Source organism: Pristiophorus japonicus, chromosome 33, assembly GCF_044704955.1.
Source record: "Pristiophorus japonicus isolate sPriJap1 chromosome 33, sPriJap1.hap1, whole genome shotgun sequence".
Taxonomy (NCBI): Eukaryota; Metazoa; Chordata; class Chondrichthyes; family Pristiophoridae; genus Pristiophorus; species Pristiophorus japonicus.
Genome location: NC_092009.1, coordinates 2,758,994 through 2,780,373, shown reverse-complemented (window position 1 = coordinate 2,780,373; position 21,380 = coordinate 2,758,994). Strand labels below are relative to the sequence as shown.

Sequence of the window (21,380 nt, the reverse complement as noted above, 5' to 3'; positions counted from 1 at the left end):
AAGTATCAATTGCATTCCAATGGCCCGTACAGGAACTGAAACTACGACCTCCACGTTATGAACATCATGCGCTCAGCAACTAAGCTAACTGACTACAAAGTACAGCAAACGTTCGTGCTTCCGGCTCGACACTGGGTGACAAGGTTACAACACAACCATTGAACACATCACATCGCTTAAACATTTTTCACGATTCATATGCAAAACTGGGCAGAGTGTACATTGAAAGTAACAGAAAAAGAGCACTGCATCTAACAAAATTCATTTTGAAAATTGTCATGGAACCGCTGAACAGCCCATCCCACAAGCACTGTCCGCATCCAAAACCAGCCTCTCCCCTTCAACAAAATAATCAAAAATTGCGAAAACCCAGAATTGAACCAGATACTGTTTGAGTTTTAAAGCGAACGCTCTCCAAACTGAGCTATATCAGTCCACCAGGAAGAAAACCATAACTTTCTCACACCTTTTTAAAAGAAAACCTAACCCCAGAAGGAATTATCTCGCCCACGCAGTCCTCACTTCGGGGCAATGGGTCCCAAACAGATCTCGGAGATCAGATTGTGTCAATGTAATGTAATGTATAATGAAAATGAAAATCTTAACGCTCAGATTAAGTTATCACTGCCCACGGCCCAGGCACTTTCTGATTCCAGTCTTGCCCAAGTTGCATAGTTCAAAATGTGCATATTTGCACACTGGCAATGAATTGCCTGATATATGTGCTGTGATGAGCTAGGTTTGTTAGCGTGATGCAGCGCCAGAACGTACATGGAAGCATAATGATAATTGTGATTGTTCTCACACTGTAGTTAAATGTTGGCAAAATTGTAGTGTCAATTAGCAATTCTAGTTCCATCTGTTGAATTAATCTTCTGCTGAAATGTTCATAAAGATACAAAGCTTGCAAACCAGGCTAGTGTTGTGAAGTGTTCAGAAAGATACAAAGCTTGTACACCAGGCTAGATCTCACTGTGCTGAAGACACAGTGAATTACATCAAAAACTGCATGAATTCAGAGCTGGCAAATGGCCTGCGAATCCTCAATATCTGAAGTTTTGCCTCGATAACGCCATATGTTGTAGCCAATAATTCCGCACATCTCTGTGGTGCAATCGGGTGGCATGCTAGTTTATTAACGAACTGTTAACTGACAGGGTGATGATTCGAGACCACCGAGGATTGTGCTTTCACTTCCTGGTCTTCAATATCTGTGGGTTTGTCTGCAAGAAAATGGGGGGAAACTGTGCCAGCTGGTCTTCAAGTCGGAAAGTGTGAGATCCTCCATTTGGATCAGCGAAAGCCATTCTGTATCACCGATGGTGCTCGCAGGGCCATGGAGTACTGGGACAGGCCTCCACGCTGCTCTTTCCACTCCCGAACCTGCTCCGTTGGCTCAGCGGCCCACAGCCTGCGAACCTTTAAAGATGTGTGTGCTAGAATACCCCAATCTCTCTCTGTCTCAACTTTCTTTCGTGCTTATCCCTGACATATGAATGACTGTTGAGCACGTGCACTTATCTAAGTTGCACATAATTTGCCAGTAATGAGACCAATCTCCCAAAATAGTAAGATCTGCCTGAAGCAGATGAGACCCGAATACTCGCACAAATCTCTATATCCTTTGCAAATTTGCAGGTTGTCCCATCACCTACATCCTGATCATTAATAAAATTAGTAAAAAGCAACGGATCATACAACCCCTGCGGGACCTCCAACCCAACCCATATCCATCTGTAACAGCTTACTGCCAGCCCCCTCAACACCAAATCCTGCAGGACCTCACTGCTGACTGGTATCCAAACCAACACAAATCCATCTGTACAGCTTGCTGCCTACACACTGCCATCCAGGTCAACACCAACTGCTACGCAACTTCACTGCTGACCGGTATCCAAACCAACCCAACTCCATCTACAACAGCTTGATGCCGACACACTGCCATCCCGCTCAACAGCAACTTCTACGCAACCTCACTGCTGACTGGTATCCAAACCAACCCATTTCCATCTATAACAGCTCACTCACAATCCAGCTCACTATATTATGACTGATATCAGGAAAAAAATGGAAAAAATCTGGCTAAGATAAATGTTGGTCCCCTGGAGAATGAGACTGGGGAACTAATAATGGGGTGCAGGGAAATGTCTGAGACATTGAATAAATATTTTGTATCGGTCCTCAGATTAGAGGATACTAAAAACATCTCAATAGTAGATAATCAAGAGGCTATAGAGAGGGAGGAACTAAAAACAATCACTTTCACTAAAGAAGTAGTATTTGGTAAAATAATGGAACTAAAGGTGGACAAGTCCCCTGGAACTAAAGGTTTGCATCCTCGGGTCTTTAAATAACTGGCTGCAGAAATAGTGGATGCATTGGTTGTAATCTACTAAAATTCATTGGATTCTTGGGAGGTCCCAGAAGATTGGAAAACCACAAATATAACACCCTATTTAAAAAAAGTTGGAGACAGAAAATAGCCTAACTTTTGTCATTGGGAAAAAGCTGGAGTACATTATTAAGGAAGCAGTGACAGGACATTTGGAAAAGCATAATACAGATAAGCAGAGTCAGCATGGTTTAAAGAAAGGGAAATCATGTTTGACAAATTTGCTGGAGTTCTTTGAGGAAGTAATGTGCAAGGTAGATAAGTGGGAACCAGTGGATGTGGTGTATTTGGATTTCCAGAAGGCACTCAATAAGGTGCCACATAACAGGTTACTGCACAAGATAAAAGTTGACGGTTTTGGGGAGTAATATATTCTCATCGATGGAGGGTGGGCTAACTAACGGAAGACAGAGAGTCAGGATAAATGTGTAAGTTTCCGGTTGTCAAATGGCAACTAGTAGGGTGTCACCGGGATTATTGCTGGGGTCCCAACTATTTCAATATATATTAATGACTTGGAAGAAGGGAACGAATGTAATGTTTCCAAGTTTGCTGATGATACAAAGATGGGTGGGAAATCAAATTGTGTGGAGGACAGAAATAATCTGCAACGGTATGTAGACAGGCTAATTGAGTGGACCAACAAATTGAGTATAATCTGGCAAAGTGTGAGGTTATCCACTTTGGCAGACACAATAAAAATACAATTTATTATTGAAATGGAGAAATATTACAAAATGCTGCAATACAGAGGGATCTCGGGGTCCTTGTGCATGAAACACAAAAAGTTAGTATGCAAATACAGCAAGTAATTATGAAGGCAAATACATGTTGGCTTGTATTGCAAAGGGAATGCAGTATAAAAGCAGGGAAGTCCTGCTACGATTGTACAGAGTATTGGTGAGACCACACCTGGAGAACTGCTTGCAATTTTGATCTCCTTATTTAAGGTGGGATATACTTGCATTGGAGACAGTTCAGAGAATCTTCACTAGTTTAATTTCTGAGATGAATGGGTTGACTTATGAAGATAGGTTGAGCAGGTTGGGCCCTATACTCATTGGAGTTTAGAAGAATAAAGATTAACTTATTGAAATATATGATGCTGAGGGGGCGCGACAAGATAGATGCAGCGAGGATGTTTCCACTCGTGGGGGATCTAGAACTAGGGGCATAGTTTCAGAATAAGGGGTAGCCGATTTAGAACTGTGATGAGGAGAATTTTCTTCTCTCGAAATGTCGTGAATTTTTGAATTCTCTACCGCAGAGAGCTGTGGAGACTGGGTCATTGAATATATTTAAGGTGGAGATAGAAAGATTTTTGAACGATAATGGAATGAAGGCTTATGGAGCGTATGCGGGGAAGTGGAGCTATGCCCAAGGTCAGGTCAGCCATGATCTTATTAACTGGCAGAGTAGGTTTGAGTAGCCGATGGTCTACTACTGCTCCTATTTCTTACGTTTTTTAAAGTGTGAAGTATAGATGCAAACATAATCAGCATAATATTTTTATCTGACCATTTTTCCATTGATTAATTTGTCAAATATCGCGAATATTAAACTCCAGCCCAGTTATAGGGGCAATCAGTATCAGCAGAAAGAAAGCCCAACTGTCAGAATGGACACTATTCAGCCTGGGACAGCAGCAGAATCCAAACCCTGCAGTCAATTTTGAACTCGCTGGTGTCTCAGCAGGCTGGATGATTAAGTGCATCCCTTCTCACACTCGGAGCAGATGAATGGCCTCTCCCCAGTGTGAACTTGCTGGTGTGTCAGCAGGTGGGATAACTCTGTGAATCCCATCACAAACACAGAGCAGGTGATCGGCCCCTCCCCAGTGTGAACTCGCTGGTGTCTCAGCAGGATCGATGATGTAGTGAATCACTTCCCACACTCGGAGCAAGTGAACGGTCTCTCCCCAGTGTGAATTCGCTGGTGTGTCAGCAAGGTCAATGATGTAGTGAATCTCTTCCCACACTCGAAGCAGATATACGGCCTCTACCCTGTGTGACATCCCTGGTGTTGCAGCAGGCGGGATGACTGAGTGAATCCCTTCTTACACTCGGAGCAGGTGAACAGCGTCTCCCCAGTGTGAACTCGCTGGTGTTTCTGCAGCTCGGATGATTAGTGAATCCCTTCCCACACTCAGAGCAGGTGAACGGCATCTCCCCAGTGTGAACTCGCTGGTGTGTCAGCAGCTCGGATGATGTAGTGAATCCCTTCTCACATTCGGAGCAGATAAATGGCCTCTCCCCAGTGTGAAATCGCAGGTCTCTCAGGAGGATCGATGAAGTAGTGAATCGCTTCTCACATTCGGAGCAGGTAAATGGCCTCTCCCCAGTGTGAAATCGGAGGCGTCTCAGGAGGATCGATGAAGTAGTGAATCGCTTCTCACATTCGGAACAGGTAAATGGCCTCTCCCCAGTGTGAAATCGCTGGTGTCTCAGCAGGATCGATGATGTAGTGAATCTCTTCCCACAGTTGGAGCAGGTGAACGTCCTCTCCCTAATGTGACTGCGCCGATGAATTTCCAGATTAGACGGGTAATTGAATCCATTCCCACAGTCCCCACATTTCCACGGTTTCTCAGTGGTGCGGATGTCCTCGTGTCTCTCCAGGTTGGACGATCAGTTGATGCCTGGTCTGCACACAGAACACGTGTACATTTTCTCCCTGCTGTCAATGGTGCAATGTTTTTTTCAGGCTGTGTAACTGGTTAAAGCTCGTTCCACAGTCAGTGCACTGGAACACTCTCACTCGGGTGTGTGTGTCTCTGTAGTTTTCCAGTATCATTGATGTTTGAAATCTGTTCCCACAGATAGAACAGACAAACTTCTTTCCTTCCATATTCAAAAAACGATGATATTCTTGTCCTGAGGAGTCGTGTGATTCTCTCAGATCTTGACGTGTTGGTTGGTTTGATTTTCCCGTCTGCAAATTCTGCTCATTGAATACTCTGGAAAAGGAGTTTACAAAAATTATTACTGCAAGTACAGGACAGAAATTCAGAACGGACAATTCTAGATTCTATGGAACATTCTTTGCTCTCTTGTTCGTCCCAAAGCAGTAAATCCCCGCCCCATACACTTCCCTCTGCCTGTCTTGAAATTCAAAACATATCGCACGTTTGAAGGCAGCATGTCTTCCGCTCCCAATTATCATCACCAACTCTGGCAGGGTTCATTTCTACACTCACTGGTTCCCCTCCCTCTCCTCCCCTGAAGGTGCTGACTGACTGGGTTCAGTTCTACACTCACTGGTTCCCCTCTCATTAAGGTGCTCACTCTGGCTGGTTGCAGTTTTACACTCACTGGTTCGCCTCCCCTGAAGGTCTGACTCTGGCTGGTTTCAGTTCTACACTAACTGGTTCCCCTCCCCTAAAGGTGCTGACTCTGGTTCGGTTAAAATTCTACATTCACTGGTTCACCTCCCTCTGCTCCCCTGAGGTGCTGACTGACTGGGTTATGTTCTACACTCATTGGTTCCCCTCTCACTGAGGTGCTGACTCTGGCTGAGTTCAGTTCTACACTCACTGGTTCCGCTCCCCTAAAGGTGCTGAATCTGGCTGGGTTCATAGACACAGAGAAAATAGGTGCAGGAGTAGGCCATTTGGCCCATCGAGCCTGCACCACCATTCAATAAGATCATGGCTGACCGTGACCCCGATCGAGACTTGCTTTGAAATAAAAGTTTGCTTTGTTTAAGGCAGAAACGGTATTCGACTCAGTAATTTCGCTGAACCAGATTGAGGGAAAATAATCCATTTTTATCAATGTCTCCACAAGAATCGACAAATCCCCTGGGAGGACAGACGCACCAAAATTAGCGTCGTTGACCAGGCCAACATCCCCAGCATTGAAGCACAGACCAGACTTAATCAGCTCTGCTGGAAGGGCATATTGTTTGCCAGATACGAGACTCCCAAAGCAAGTGCTCTGCTCGGAACTCCTTCTCGACAAATGAGCCAAAGATGGGCAGAGGAAACGTTAAAAGGACACTCACAAAGCCTCCCTGATTAAGTGCAATATCCAAAGACTGCCCTAAGTGGAGGAAGTGTATCCGGGAGGGAGCTGAGCACGTCGAGTCTCGCCGCTGAGAGCATGCAGATATCAAGCGCAGGCAGCGGATGGAGCGTGCGGCAAACCAGTCCCACTCACCATTTCCCTCAATGACTATCTGTCCCACCTGTGTCAGGGTCTGTGGCTCTCATAGTGGAGTGTTCAGCTACCTAAGGACTCATTTTTAGAGTGGAAGCAAGTCTTCATCGATTCTGAGGGATTGCCTATGATGAGCAGGCCAGCATCGAGATAGCGGGCGGCACAGGAGGATAAAGGGCGGTGGCAGCGAGTGGGAGCAGCGGTGGATCGGAGAAGGCCAGCATCGCGAGAGCGGGTGGTGCAGGAGGATAAAGGGCGGTGGCAGCGAGTGGGAGCGGTGACAGATCGGAGGAGGCCAGCTGGTGCAGGGGCAGAAGGTTAACAAAGAAGCAAAAATAAATCGAAGTGTGATGTCACAGTCAAGCGGGTAAGTGATTGGCTGGTGGATTGGTGACTATTTAATCTTTCTTTTGCTTTTTATATCCTTAGCAGTAAGAAACCTTGCCATTGTTGCCAAATTAAATTAATTCAGAGGTTAATTTACAGCAGGGGAGCCCAGACCAGTGTCATGCTCCTCCTGTGCTATGTGGACACATCCGGTGTCCCAGACTACTACGTGTGCAGGATGAGTATCCAGCTGCAGCTCCTGACAGACCGCATTGCAGCACTGAAGCTGCAAATGGATTCACTCTGGAGCATCCGCGATGGTGAGGATGTCGTGAATAGCATGTTTAGTGAGTTGTTCATACCGCAGGTAAAGTTTTCTCAGGCAGGTAGGGAATGGGTGACCATCAGGCAGAGCAGTGGAAGGAAGGTAGTGCAGGGGTCTCCTGTGGTAATCTCCCTCCAAAACAGATACACCTTATTCGGTACGGTTGCAGGAGATGACTCATCAGGGGAGTGCAGCAGCAGCCAAGTTCATGGCACCATGGGTTGCTGTGCTGCACAGGAGGGCAGAAAAAAGAGTGGGAGAGCTATAGTGGTAGAGCATTCTATTGTAAGGGGAAGAGATTGGCGTTTCTGCGGCTGCAACCGAGACTTCAGGATGGTATGTTGCCTCCTTGTTGCAAGGGTCAAGAGTGTCTCGGAGTGGCTTCAGGGCATTTTGGAGGGGGAGGGTGAACAGCCAGTTGTCGTGGTGCATAAGTACCAACGATAAAGATAAAGAATGGGATGATGTCCTGAAGCAGAAATTAGGGAGCTAGGAGTTAAATTAAAAAGTAGGACCTCCAAGGTAGTAATCTCAGGATTGCTACAAGTGCCACGTGCTAGTCAGAGTAGAAATAGCAGGAGAGTTAAGAAGAATACGTTGCTTGAGGAATGGTACAAGAGGGAGTGATTCAACTTCCTGGGACATTGGAACCAGTTCTGGGGGAGGTAGGACCAGTACAAACCAGACAGTGTGCACCTGGGCAGGACTGGAACCAATGTCCTAAGGGGAATGTTTGCTCGTGCTATTGGGGAGGTTTTAAACTAATATGGCAAGGGTATGGGAATCTATTAAGGGAGACAGATGGAAGCAACATGGGGACAGAAGCAAAAGGTAAAAAGGAGATAAGGAAAGTAGGAGGCCAGAGAAATCAAAGGTAAAAATCATAAAGGGCCACATTAGAACATAATTCTAAAAGGAAAAAGAGTGTTAAAAAATCAAGCCTGAAGGCTCTGTGTCTCAATGCGAGGAGCATTCATAATAAGGTAGATGAATTAACTGCGCAGATAGCTGTTAACGGATATATTGTAAATGGGATTACTGAGACACGGCTCCAAGGTGACCAAGACTGTGAACTCAACATCCAGGGGTAATCAATATTCAGGAAGGATAGACAGAAAGGAAAAGGAGGTGGGGTAGCATTGCTGGTTAAAGAGAAGATTAATGCAACGGTAAGGAAGGACATGAGCTTGGATGTTGAAACTGTATGGGTAGAGCTGCGGAACACCAAAGGGCAGAAAACGCCGTTGGGATTTGTGTACAGACCACCACTGTAGTAGTGAGGTTGGGGATGGCATCAACCAGGAAATTAGGGATGCTTACAATAAAGGTACAGCAGTTATCATGAGTTACTTTAATCTACATATAGATTGGGCTAACCAATCTTGTTACAACACGGTGGATTTTTTGGAGCATATAAGGGATGGTTTTCGAAACCAACATGTCGACGAATGCACGAGAGAGCCGGCCATTCTAGACTGGGTCTTGTGTAATGAGAGAGGATTAATTAGCAATCTTGTTGTGCGAGACCCCTTGGGCAAGAGTGACCATAATATGGTAGAATTCTTCATTAAACTGGAGAGTGACACAGTTAATTCAGAGACTAGGGTCCCGAACTTAAAGAAAGGTAACTTAGAAGGTATGAGACGTGAATTGGCTAGGATAGACTGGAAAAAGATACTTAAAGGGTTACCGGTAGATAAGCAATGGCAGGCATTTAAAGATCGCCTGGATGAATTTCAACAATTGTACATCTCTGTCTGGCGTAAAAATAAAACGGTGAAGTGGTTCAACTGTCATGAACAAGGGAAATTAGGGATAGTTTTAAATCCAAGGAAGAGGCATATAAAGTGGCCAGAAAAAGCAGCAAACGTGAGGACTGGGAGAAATTTAGAATTCAACAGAGGAGGACAAAGGGTTTAATTAGGAGGGGGAAAATCGAGTATGAGAGTAAGCTTGCAGAGAAGATAAAAACGGATTGCAAAAGCTTCTATAGATATGTGAAGAGAAAACGATTCAGGAAAACAAATGAAGTTCCCTCACAGCCAGTATCAGGTGAACTTATAATGGGGAACAAAGAAATGGCAGACCAATTGAACAAATACTTTGGTTCTTTCTTCACTGAGGAAGACACAAATAACCTTCCGAAAATACTATGGGACGGAGGGTCGAGCAAGAAGGAGGAACTGAAGGAAATCCTTATTAGTCTGGGAATTGAGTTAGGGAAATTGATGGGATTGAAGGCTGATAAATCCCCAGGCCCTGATAGTGTGCATGCCAGAGTACTTAAGGAAGTGGCTCTCGAAATAGTGGATTTATTAGTAGTCATTTTCCAACATTCTACAGACTCGGAATTAATTCCTATGGATTGGAGCATAGCGAATGTAACCCCACTTTTTAAAAAGTTGGGAGATAAACCTAGGAATTTTGACCCGGTTCGCCTGATAGCGGCAATGGGGTAATGTTGGAATCAATTATAAAATACTTAATAGCAGCGCATTTGGAAAGCAGTGACAGGATCGGTCCAAGTCAGCATGGATATATGAAAAGGAAATCATGCTTGACAAATATTCTAGAAGTTTTTGAGGATGTAACGAGTAGAGTGGACAAGGGAGAATCATTGGATGTGGTGTATTTGGACTTTTTCAAAAGGCTTTTGACAAGGTCCCACAGAAGAGATTAGTGTGCAAAATTAAAGCACATGTTATTGGGGGTAATGTATTGAAGTTGATAGAGAATGGGTTGGCAGACAGGAAGCAAAGACGAGGAATAAATGGGTCCTTTTCAGAATGGCAGGCAGTGACGAGTGGGGTGCCGCAAGGTTCAGTGTTGGGCCCCCAGTTATTTACAATATACTTTAATGATTTGGATGAAGGAATTGAATGTAATATCTCCAAGTTTGTAGATGACACTAAGCTGGGTGGCAGTGTGACCTGTGAGGAGGATGCTAGGAGGCTGCAAGGTAACTTGGACAGGTTTGGTGAGTGGCCAAATGCATGACAGATGCAGTATAATGTGGATAAACGTGAGGTTATCCACTTTGTTGGCAAAAACAGGGAGGCAGAATATTATCTGAATGGTGAGAGATCAGGCAAAGGAGAGGTGCAACGAGACCTGGGTGTCATGGTACATCAGTCACTGAAATTTGGTATGCAGGTACAGCAGGCGGTGAAGAAGGCAAATTGCATGTTGGCCATTTTAATGAGCGGACTTGTGTATAGGAGCAGGGAGGTCTTGCTGCTGTTATACAGGGCCTTGGAGAGGCCACACCTTGAATATTGTGTAGAGTTTTGATATCCAAATCTGAAGAAGGACATTCTTGCTATTGAGGAAATGCAGCGAAGGTTCACAAGACTGACTTCCGAGATGGCAGGACTGACAGATGAGGAGAGACTGGATTGATTCGGCTTATATTCACTGGAATTTAGAAGAATGAGAGGGTATCTCATAGAAACATGAACAATTCTGATGGAATTGGACAGGTTAGATGCAGGAAGAATGTTCCCGATGTTGAGGCTGTCCCGATCCAGGGGTCACAGTCTAAAGAAAAGGGGTAGGACATTTAGGACTGCGATGAGGCGAAACTTCTTCACTCAGAGAGTTGTGAACATGTGGAATTCTCTTCAACAGAACGTCGTTGAGGTCAATTCGTTAGATTATATTCAAAAGGGAGTTAGATGTGGCTCTTATAGCTAAACGGATCAAGGGGTATGGAGAGAAAGCAGGAATGGGGTGCTGAAGTTGCATGATCAGCTATGATCATATTGTTGGTCAAGGGGACGAATGGCCTACTCCTGCACATATTTTCTATGTTTCTTTGTTTCTATGATGATGATGGTGACCCAGAATTGGACACAATACTCCAGTTGAGGCCGAACCAGTAATTTATGCAGGTTCATCCTAATATCCACACTTCTGTATTCTATACCTCTATTCATGAAGGCTATAATCCGCTAAGTCTTTATAACTGCTTTCGCAACCAGCGCTGCAACCTTCAGCAATTGGTGCACATCGACTCCTGAGTCTCTCTGCTCACGCACCACTTTATAATTGTACCCTTTAGTTTATATTTCCTCTCCTCTTTCTTCCGACCAAAATATATCACTTTTGAACTTTTCTACGTTAAATTTCATCTGCCACATGTCCGCCCATTCCACCAGCCTGTCAATGTCTTTCTGAAGTCTATCACTACCTCCTCACTGTTCACTGTACTTCCAAGTTTTGTGTCATCTGCAAATTTGGAAATTGTGCCCTGTACACCCAAGTCAATGTCATTAATATAGATCAGGATAAGCTGTGGCCCAACTACCGACCCCTGGGGAACACCACTTCATCCAGTCTGTAAAACTACCGTTCACCACTACTCTGTCTGTATCACTTAGCCACTGTCATATCCATGCTGCCACTGTCCCCGTTATTCCATGTGCTTCGATTTTGCTGGTATTGGTAACACGCCCGGGATCACTAAACACAAAACCCAGTCTGTTAATCACTTTCAGCTACTGGACATAGCATGTGTCCCACAGCATCTCTTCTACCTTCAATATGTGAATAGAGCATCATGCCTGTAAACCTGGTTTAAATTTATATCCACTCAGCAAATCTATTTAAGAAAAGCCTGCAGGCCAATAAGACACTGTTAAGGTGCCAGTGTGCTGCTGGTTTGCTTGGCATTTTGCCTGTAATGGACTCCGTATTTTGGTCTCCGTATTTACAAAAGGATTTACTTGCCTTGGAGGCTGTTCAGTGAAGGTTCACTCGGTTGATTCCAGGGATGAGAGGATTGACTTATGAAGATAGGTCGACGAGATTGGGCCTAAACTCATTGGAGTTCAGAAGAATGAGAGGTGATTTTATCGAAACATAAGATAATGAGCGGGCTCGACAAGGTGGATGCAGAGAGGATATTTCCACTCATAGGGGTAACTAAAACTAGGGGACATAGTTTTAGAATAAGGGGCCGCTCATTTAAAACTGAGACGAGGAATTTCTTCTCTGAGGGTTGTAAATCTGTGGAATGCTCTGCCCAAAAGAGCTGTGGAGGCTGGGTCTTTGAATATATTTACGGCAGAGAGAGATAGATTTTTGAGCGATTAAGGGAGTAAAGGGTGATGGGGAGCGGGCAGGGAATTGGAACTGAGTCCATGCTCAGATCAGCCATGATCTTATTGAATGGCGGAGCAGGCCCGAGTGGCCAAATGGCTACTCCTGCTACAATTTCTTATGTTCTTATGTTGTAACTGAACATTTCTCCCAGTGTCACCTTGTCTGTAATGAATGAGGGGTGATTTTATCGAAACATAAGATAATGCGGGGGCTCGACAAGGTGGATGCAGAGAGGATATTTCCACTCATAGGAGAAAATAAAACAAGGGGCTATAGTCTTAAAATAATGTGCCACCTATTTAAAACTGCGATGAGGAAACATTTCCGCTCTCAGAGTTTTGTTAAACAATGCCCCAGAGCGCTGTGGAGCCTTGGTCTGAATATATTTAAAGCGGAGATAGATAGCTTTTTGTACAATAATTGTGGAAAGGATTATGGAGTGTGGACAGGGAAGTGGAGCTGATTCCATTATCAGATCAGCAATCATCTTATTGAATAGTCGAGCAGGGCCAAAAAGCCTACTCCTGTTCCTATTTCTTAAGTTCGTATGTTCCAAATACAACACATCTTCTGGCAACGGCAGTGGGATGTGGCCCAATGGATGAGGCGTCTGACTTCGGTGCTAACCATGTCCTGTCGGGGCTGTATAACTCACCGGGTAATACCTTTTCTATTCTGCTGTGAAACTGTCTCAAAACTGGCCATTTCTGATACTCCCTCACCTGAAGTTTTGGAAGGGCTTTTGCTGACATAAGCTGATTGTAGACTTTGAACTTTGTCGACCTGGATGCTCGGGCCATACAAGTGGTGAACTGGACTTTGTCGCAGGGTATATATGTTTGGATGCAAAAAACAGGAAACCGAAGGGCAGATCACACTTTAGGCCTCAGACGAGGTGGCCGTGTGGTTAAGTCGATGTACAGCAAATCCCTTATGCACTGCACGTGTTGGTTCGGATCCCATTCTCGTAGTTTTTTTGTGGAATGTTTCATGCCCCTGTTTTTTTTTTCATTGTACTTTTACCTTGAAGCTCATGTCCAAATTCATCTTTTTCTACCAAACATGTTACACTCAGCTCATGAAATTTCTCAAATTAATAAGCGAGCCTCGCTGGCTTTTGTATAAAAGTAAATATAAACTAGAAATTGCTCCATTTTCCCCACATTTTCCTAAATCTCAGAGCTTCACATGAGCAACTAATGAAAACTAATCAACTGAGTAAAGATACATATTTCCCGGTGTATGCGTCGCTGTGTCGACTTGACGTCTGACACCCGTGTTCCATTCAGCACGCAGGAACTCGCCTGGTTTGGATACATTTAAATTCGGCGTCAATCTCAAAATAATCTTGAAGAATCCACAGCACTGTATTTTAGTCAGTGCCCATTCTCTAGTGCTGAAGGTTTGAAGGAGCTGGCCTTTGAATTAGAATCATGTGTGCCGAATGCATACGATTATTTAGGATATACAGAGCAGCAGCAGGCCATTCGACCCAACCAGTCGATTCCCACCTTTATGGTCCACTGGACATCCTCTCATCAGAATAACGCTATATTCCTTTTTCGCACATATATTTATATAACTGTCCCTTAAATGATTATATCCTACTTGCTTCAACAAATCCCTGTGATAGTGAGTTCCACATTCTTAATCTCTGATAAATAAGTTTCTTGTGAATTCTTTATTGGATTTGTTGGTGACGATCTTATATTGATACCCTCCAGTGACGGTCCTCTCCACATGTGGAATCTCTCTCTCTGTGCAGTTAACCTATCAAACCCTTTCATGTCGAGCAGACCTCTTTTAGGTCACCCTCAGACTTCTCTTTTCAAGTGAAAAGAGACGCGGCCTGTTCATCCTTTCTGATATATATCCTCGCATTTCATGTATCCTCCTTGTACATCCTCTCTTTACCCTCTCCAGTTCCATTATATCAATTTTGTAAATAATATGGCGACCAGATTTGCACACAGTACGCCAAATGTTGTCTCTCTGTGGAGGATTCTGTAATGACTGAGAATGAACACGGCGTCGCCAGGCTGTCTAATCAGTGTAAAAGGCTTCATTCCATGAGGTAGTTTATAGCATTCCTGAAGGTATTTTGCTTGCAGAATCTGATTCGACATTTTGAACTTTGTCAATCTGGGTGCACGGGCAGAACTTTGAAGATGAGGGGGACCTTTTAGCAGAGTATTTATGGTTGGATACTAACAGCACCAGATTGAATGGCTGAGTTGTCTTAGACAGTAGACGGGACGTTATGGCGATTGCCGCCTAAATCGTTGTGCTCAATTATTGTAAACTTTTGATGCTGATGAATCATCCCAGAATTTGATTGAAACTTACAAACAATAGGCTTTGAATCCAAATCTCCTTAAAACCACTTGTCTCTGTCCCAGCATTGTTCAGGTCTTGTTAAAATGAACACTGACTATTGGAATTGTTCACTTCTTGAATGAAGGTGGAACAGAGATCCGGATCGGAGATGGAAATTTTCCCCACTTCTTCCTTCAGATCATTCGTCAGGAGTGAACTGACAAAGATTTTTTAAGAAATGACATTCAAAGATAAAACATGCACGACAGTTCTCTTTACCACAAGACCTGCCCGTGCACCCCGATCAACAATGTGAAAAACTTACAGTCAGCTTCTGTGAGCAAAATTAATTTTGCTAAGTCCGTTACGTAAGGTCAGAGACTGTTAGAAATGGTCGGGTAAAAACAGTTCCTTTCCATGTTGGAAGCCAGTGGGCAAACCGACCTCAACAGACTCGAAACCGCAATGTTATGTTCCATGAGGAGAGGTTGAATAGACTAGGCCGATATTCTACAGAGTTTAGAAGAATAGGAGGTGTTTTCATTGCGGAACAGGCTCGAAGGGCAGAATGGCCGACCCTTTCTACTCATGCTTATTTTCTTATGTTCGTCCCAAGCCTTGCCGGTGCCCCCAGATCGACAATGTGGAAAACGCAGAATCAGTCTCAGTCAGCAGGCGTTTCCTAACTTCAGTTGAGTAACTGTCAGAATTGGTCACTTTTTGGGGAGATTCGGAACACAGAAGAATAAGTTTTGCCCGGTGAGTTAAACAACCGTAGCACAACCCGAACCTGCAATCTTCTGACAACATCACGGTTATCACTGAACGCGGATGCCTTATCCTTTCGGCAATGCGTCCACAGCTGGTCACTTTGTTGTTGAGAGAATTGGGAGTTTTTCAGAGCTTCAGCTATGATTAGAGAAAGGGTTTTACTCAGATATAAATACATTTTGAATTATTCAACAGACGCGCTGTCAACTGGGTTCGCTCCTACGGTAGGAAACCCACTTCGCTTTCAAATATATCACCTTAGAAATTCGGTCTTCATAGCTGTAATCACACTAATATTAAGTAGACACACGCACAGAATGATCCTGGACAGACAGCACATCCCTTCTATACTGACAAAGAATGAACTGAACTGACAGCATATCCATTTAAAGAGACACAGAATGAATCGGGACTGACAGCACAGACATATTTAAACACATATTGGTCTACTTTGCAAATCCTAAAATTCCCCCATCATCATGGGCAGTCACTCGGAATTGAGGAGGAGTTGCTTCCACTCCCAAGGTGAGTTATTTCATGGCTGAACAGTCCGATACGAGAGCCACAGACTCTGTCACAGGTGGGACAGACATTCGACGGGGGAAGGGGTAGGTTGGGCTGGATTGCCGCTCGCTCCTTGCGCTGCGTGCGCCTGGGCTCTTCATGCACTTTGCGTCAAGCCTTAAAGAGCACAACGCCCGCCCGGATGGACTTTCTCCAACTCGGGCGATCTGCGGCCAGGGTCTCCCAGTTGTCAGTGGTGATGTCGCAGTTTACCAGGGAGGCTTTGAGGGTGTCCTTATAGCGTTTATGCTGTCCTCCTTTGGCTCGGTTACCATGAAGGAGCTCCGCCTAAAGCATTTGCTTCGGGATTCTCGTATCTGGCATGCGTACTATGTGGCCTGCACAGCGAAGCTGATCGAGTGTGGGCAGTGCTTCATTACTGGGGATTTTATCCTGGTCAAGGGCACTGATGTTGGTGTGCCTGTCCTCCCCGGAGATTTTCACGATCTTGCAGAGACATCTTTGGTGATATAACTCCAGCGACTTGAGGTGCCTTCTGTACATCGTACATGCCTCAGACCCATACAGGAGCGCGGGTCTTTCTACAGCCCGAGGAACCATGAGTTTGGTAGTAGTTTTGTTAAGATCTGATCTTAAAAGTCTTATTTCTGCAGGCGGCCAAAGGCTGTTCTGGCGCACTGGAGGCGATGCTGAATCTCTGCATTCCCATATGCCTTTGTTGATAAGAGGCTGCCGAGATATGTGAAATGGTCCACGTTATCCAGGGCCGTGCCTTGGGCCTTGATGATTGGACGACAGTGCTGTGCGGCGAGGGCAGGCTGGTGAAGGAATTTTGTCTCACGGATATTCAGCGTAAGGCCCATGCTTTCATATGCCTCAGGGAATGCAGTGATTATACCCTGGAGTTCAGCCACTGAATGTGCACAGACGCAGGCGTCGTCCGCATAGTGCAGCTCAATGACAGAGGTAGGGTAGATCTTGTATCTGCCCTGGAGACGGCATTGTTTAAACAGCTTCCGACTGGTCCTGAGTTTCAATGGGGAGTTTGTTGATTGTGAGCTGGAGCATGGCGGCGAGGAAAATTGAGATACGCATATGAGGGAGAAGGGAATGGAACATTAGGCTGATAGAGTTGACGAGGAAGACAGGATAACATCATTTTAATTCCAGATGTATTTAATGAATTCAATTTAAATTCCACAGCTGCCATGGTTGAATGTGTACACATGCCTCTGAATTACTAAACAAGTAACATAACCACAGTGCAACCGTTCTCTTAACTTCATCCTTTACCTATGCAAATGGATCAAGGAGGTGAATAGCCTCCTTAACTCTTATGTTACAGGCTTGAGCGGCTGAATGGCCTGCTCCGTTTCCTAAATACAAGGGTCGAGGGCTTGAATCGCCTCCTCCTGGATCGACTGGCTTATATTAACTGGAATTTCGAAGAATTAGAGGGGATTGCTTGGAAACAGATACAATTCTGACGGCTTTGGTCAGGTTAAATGCAGCAAGAATTTTCCCGATGTTAGGGAAATCCAGAACTAGGCGTTAGAGTCTAAGGATAAGGGATAAGCCATTTAGGATTGAGATGAGCAGAAACTTCTTCGCTCAGAGAATTGTGAACCTGTGGAATTCTCTATCACAGAAAGTTGTTGTAGCCAGTTCGTTCGATGTAGTCAAAATGGAGTAAGATGTGTCACCGACTGCTGAAGGGATCAAGTGGTATGGAGAGAAAGCAGGAATTGTGTACTGATTTGAATGATCAGCCATCATCATGTGAATGGTGGTGCAGGCTCGAAGGGCCTAATGGCCTACTTCTGCATCCATTTTCTATGTTGGTATGTTTCTATGTGTCCTGTTGATGTCTAATAGGCTGAATAGCGTTTAATCATCCCCTCTATTGCAATGTAAGTGTTTTGAGGGGCCGAATAGTGTGCTTCTGTGTAACAATTTATGGGGATGAATGGCTTCCTCCTATTCATGTGTAACAAGCTCGAGTGGCTGAATGCCCTCCTGCTGTCTTGTCTAACAAGCTTGAGGGAGTGAATTAATTCCTCCTGTTCCTGATTAACTAGCCTCTGTGGATTGAATATTCTTCTCCTGTTCCTCTGTAACCGGCTCTGGAGATTGAATGTCTTGCTCTTTTTCTAGTGTATGAGCATCTATGGGCTTAATGACAACCTCCTGTTCCTATGCAGCGGATTCGAGTGGCAGAATTGCCTTTTCCTACAACTATAAAACTGTCTGGAAAGTGCCGAATGACCCACCTCCTGTTCTTATTTAAAACGCTTGAGAAGTTGAATGCTGGCCACCTATTACTATTTAACATGTATGTGGGGATGAATAGCCTGCTCCTGCGTACAAGGTTTAAGGTACTGAAAGGCTTCTTCCTGTGCAATAGCCTCACATCATCATCATCATCATCGTAGGCAGTCCCTCGGAATCGAGGAAGACTTGCTTCCACTCTTAGCATGAGTTGGTAGGTGGTTGTACAGTCTAATACGAGAACCACAGTCTCTGTCACAAGTGGGACAGACAGTGTTTGAACTAAAGGGTGGGCGTGGAGTCTGGTTTGTTGCACGATCTTTCCGCTGCCTGCGCTTGATGTCTGCATGCTCTCGGGGATGATACTCGAGCAGCTCAGTGCCCCCCGCGGATACACTTGCTCCACTAAGGGCGGTCATGGGCCAGTGACTCCCAAGTGTCAGTGGGAATGTCACACTTTATCAGGGAGGCTTTGAGTGTATCCTTGTAACGTTTCCACTGCCCACCTTTGGCTCGTTGGCCGTGGACGAGTTGCGAGTAGGTCGCTTGCTATGGGTACCTCGTGTCTGACATGCAAACTATGTGGCCTGCCCAACGGAGCTGATCATGTGTAGTCAGTGTTATAATGCTGGGTATGTTGGCCTGGGCGAGGATATTAAATTTGGTGCGTCTGTCCTCCCAGGGAATTTGTAGGATCTTTCGGACAAATCGTTGATGGTATTTCTCCAGCGACGTGCGGTGTCTACTTTACATGTTCCACACCTCTGAGCAGTACAGGAGGGCGGCTATTACTACGGCCTGTCGACCATGAGCTTGGTGAAAGTGTTGAAGTTCTGGTCTCCAAACACACTTTTTCCACAGGCGGCCGAAGGCTGCACTGGTGCACTGGAGACGGTGTTGGAACTTGTCTTCAATGCCAACTATTGTTGATAGGAGGCGCCCGAAATAATGAATTGTTCCACGTTGTCCAGGGCCGTACCATGGATGTTTATGACTGGGGGGCAGTGCTCTGCAGCGAGGACTGGTTGGTGCAGGACCTTTGTCTCACTGATGTTTAGCGCAAGCGCCATGCTTTCGTATATCCTGCAGTTTAGCCTCTGTGTGAGCACAGACGCAGGCGTCATCCGCGCACTGTAGCTCACGACAGAGGTTGGGATGATCTTGGACCTTGCCTAGGGATGGAGAAGGATGAATAGGTTTCCCCTGCTTCTGTAATTTAGTCCCACTCCAGCGGGGAGCTTGTGGACTGTCAGGTGGAACATGGCAGCGAGGAAGAATGAGAAGAGGGTTGGAGCGTTGACGCAGACTGCTTGACCCCCGGTCCGGAACTGGATTGCGTCTGTGATGGATACGTTGGTAAGGATCACGGCCTGCATGTCATCGTGGAGAAGGCGGAGGATGGTGATGTACTTTTGGTCGTGTCCGAAACGGAGGTGGACGCTCCTTCGGCTCTCGTGGTTGAGAGTGGGAAAGGCATTTGTAAGGTCGAAGAAGGCCATGTTACCTGTATTTTTCCTGCAGCTGTCGTGCTGCAAAACATCATGTCCGTTGGGCCCCAGAGGGGACGAAATCCGCTCTGCAACTCCATGAGGAGCTCCTCGGCCACAGGGAGAAGTCAGTTGAGAAGGAGGCTAGCGACGACTTTCCAAGTGGCTGATAGCAGGGAGATTCCCCTTTAGTTGCTGCAGTCGGACTTATTGTCTTATTAAAGATGTTCACGATCACTGAATCACTATGATCTCCCGGCATGCTTTCCTCCCTCCAGATGAGAGAAAGAAGGTCAGGTATTCGCGCCAGCAGTGCCTCACCACCATACTTTAATGCCTCAGCAACGATTCCGTCAGCCCCCGTAGCCATTTTATTTTTTTAGCTTTCTTATGGCGTTTTCTACCTCATGCAGTGTTGGGGTCTCATTCAGGTGGTGGCGGGTAGCATTCTGCGGAATGGAGTCAAGTACACTCATGTCAAGCATTGGATTACATCGGATATACAGCACTGAAACAGGCCATTCGCCTCAGCCAGTCTGTTATGCTCCACTCGAGCCTCCGCTCAACATTCCTCAACTGCCTAACGCTCTATTCCCTTCTCTCTCATACGCCTGTCTAGCTCCTCCTTAAATACTTCCATACTATTCTCTTCAACCACTCCCTGTGGTGCCGAGTTCCACAATCTCACCACATTTTGGGTAAATAAGTTTCTTCTAAATTCCCTATTTTGATTTCAAGGTGACTATCTTATATTGATAGCATCTAGTTATTCCGTTCCCCACAAGTTGAAACATTCTAACTGTATCCACTCCATCAAAATCTTTCATAATTTTAAATGTCTGTATCATGTCACGCCTCAGCCTTCCTTTTTCAAGAGAAAAGATACACTGCCTGTTGATCCTTTCCTGATTTTTATACGCTGGCTTGAGGAATCTCTTCTTGAGGTATCATCCTTGAAAATCTTCTCTGCATCCTCTGAAATGCCTCTATGTCCTTGTTATAATATGACGACCTGAACTGTCCGTAGTACTCTAAGCGTGATCTAATGAAGGTTAAATACTGGTATGCATAATATCGCTACTTTTCAATTCTGTATGTCTAGAAATAAATCAGCGTGTTTGGTTTGCTTTTTTATGGCCTTGCTAACTTATGCCGTTATTTTTTTAGATTTTTTGTATTTGTACTCCGAAATCTCTTTGTTCCTGTACACCACCCAGACTGGCAACTTCCATTAATAAGTGACGTCACTAAGTCTCCTACTTAAATGTAACACATCACATTTATAAGGTTTGAGATTCAGTTGCCAATTATATGCCCATTCTGCAAGTTTCTTAATGTCCTCTTGTATGTTGTTGTAGTATTCCTCCGTATTAACTATCCCTCCTAATTTGGTGTCACCCGTACATTTAGAAATGTTGTTTTTGATTCCAAGGTCTAAATCTTTAATATTAATTTTGAACAACAGTGGTCCCAGCACCGATCCTTGTGGAACGCCACTACCCACCTTCTGCGTCTAAGAAACGCTAACTTTTACACATACTCTTTGATTTCTTTCTTGAAGCCAGCTCGCTATCCATTCTGCTAGTTGTCACCTGACCTCGCATTCTCTGACCTGGCTTGAGGCTCTTCTTGTTCCGATGTTACAATCTATTTTTTTTATTTCATTCATTCAAGCATGTCGACATCGCTAGCAAGGGCCGGATTTGTTG

The 21,380-nt window shown here is 44.9% G+C and overlaps 1 pseudogene; it reads right to left on the bottom strand.

Moving 5' to 3' along the window:
* Positions 1-4,273: 4,273 nt before the first annotated feature.
* On the bottom strand, positions 4,274-19,683 carry LOC139240659 (zinc finger protein 345-like; annotated as a pseudogene).
* Positions 19,684-21,380: the final 1,697 nt, after the last annotated feature.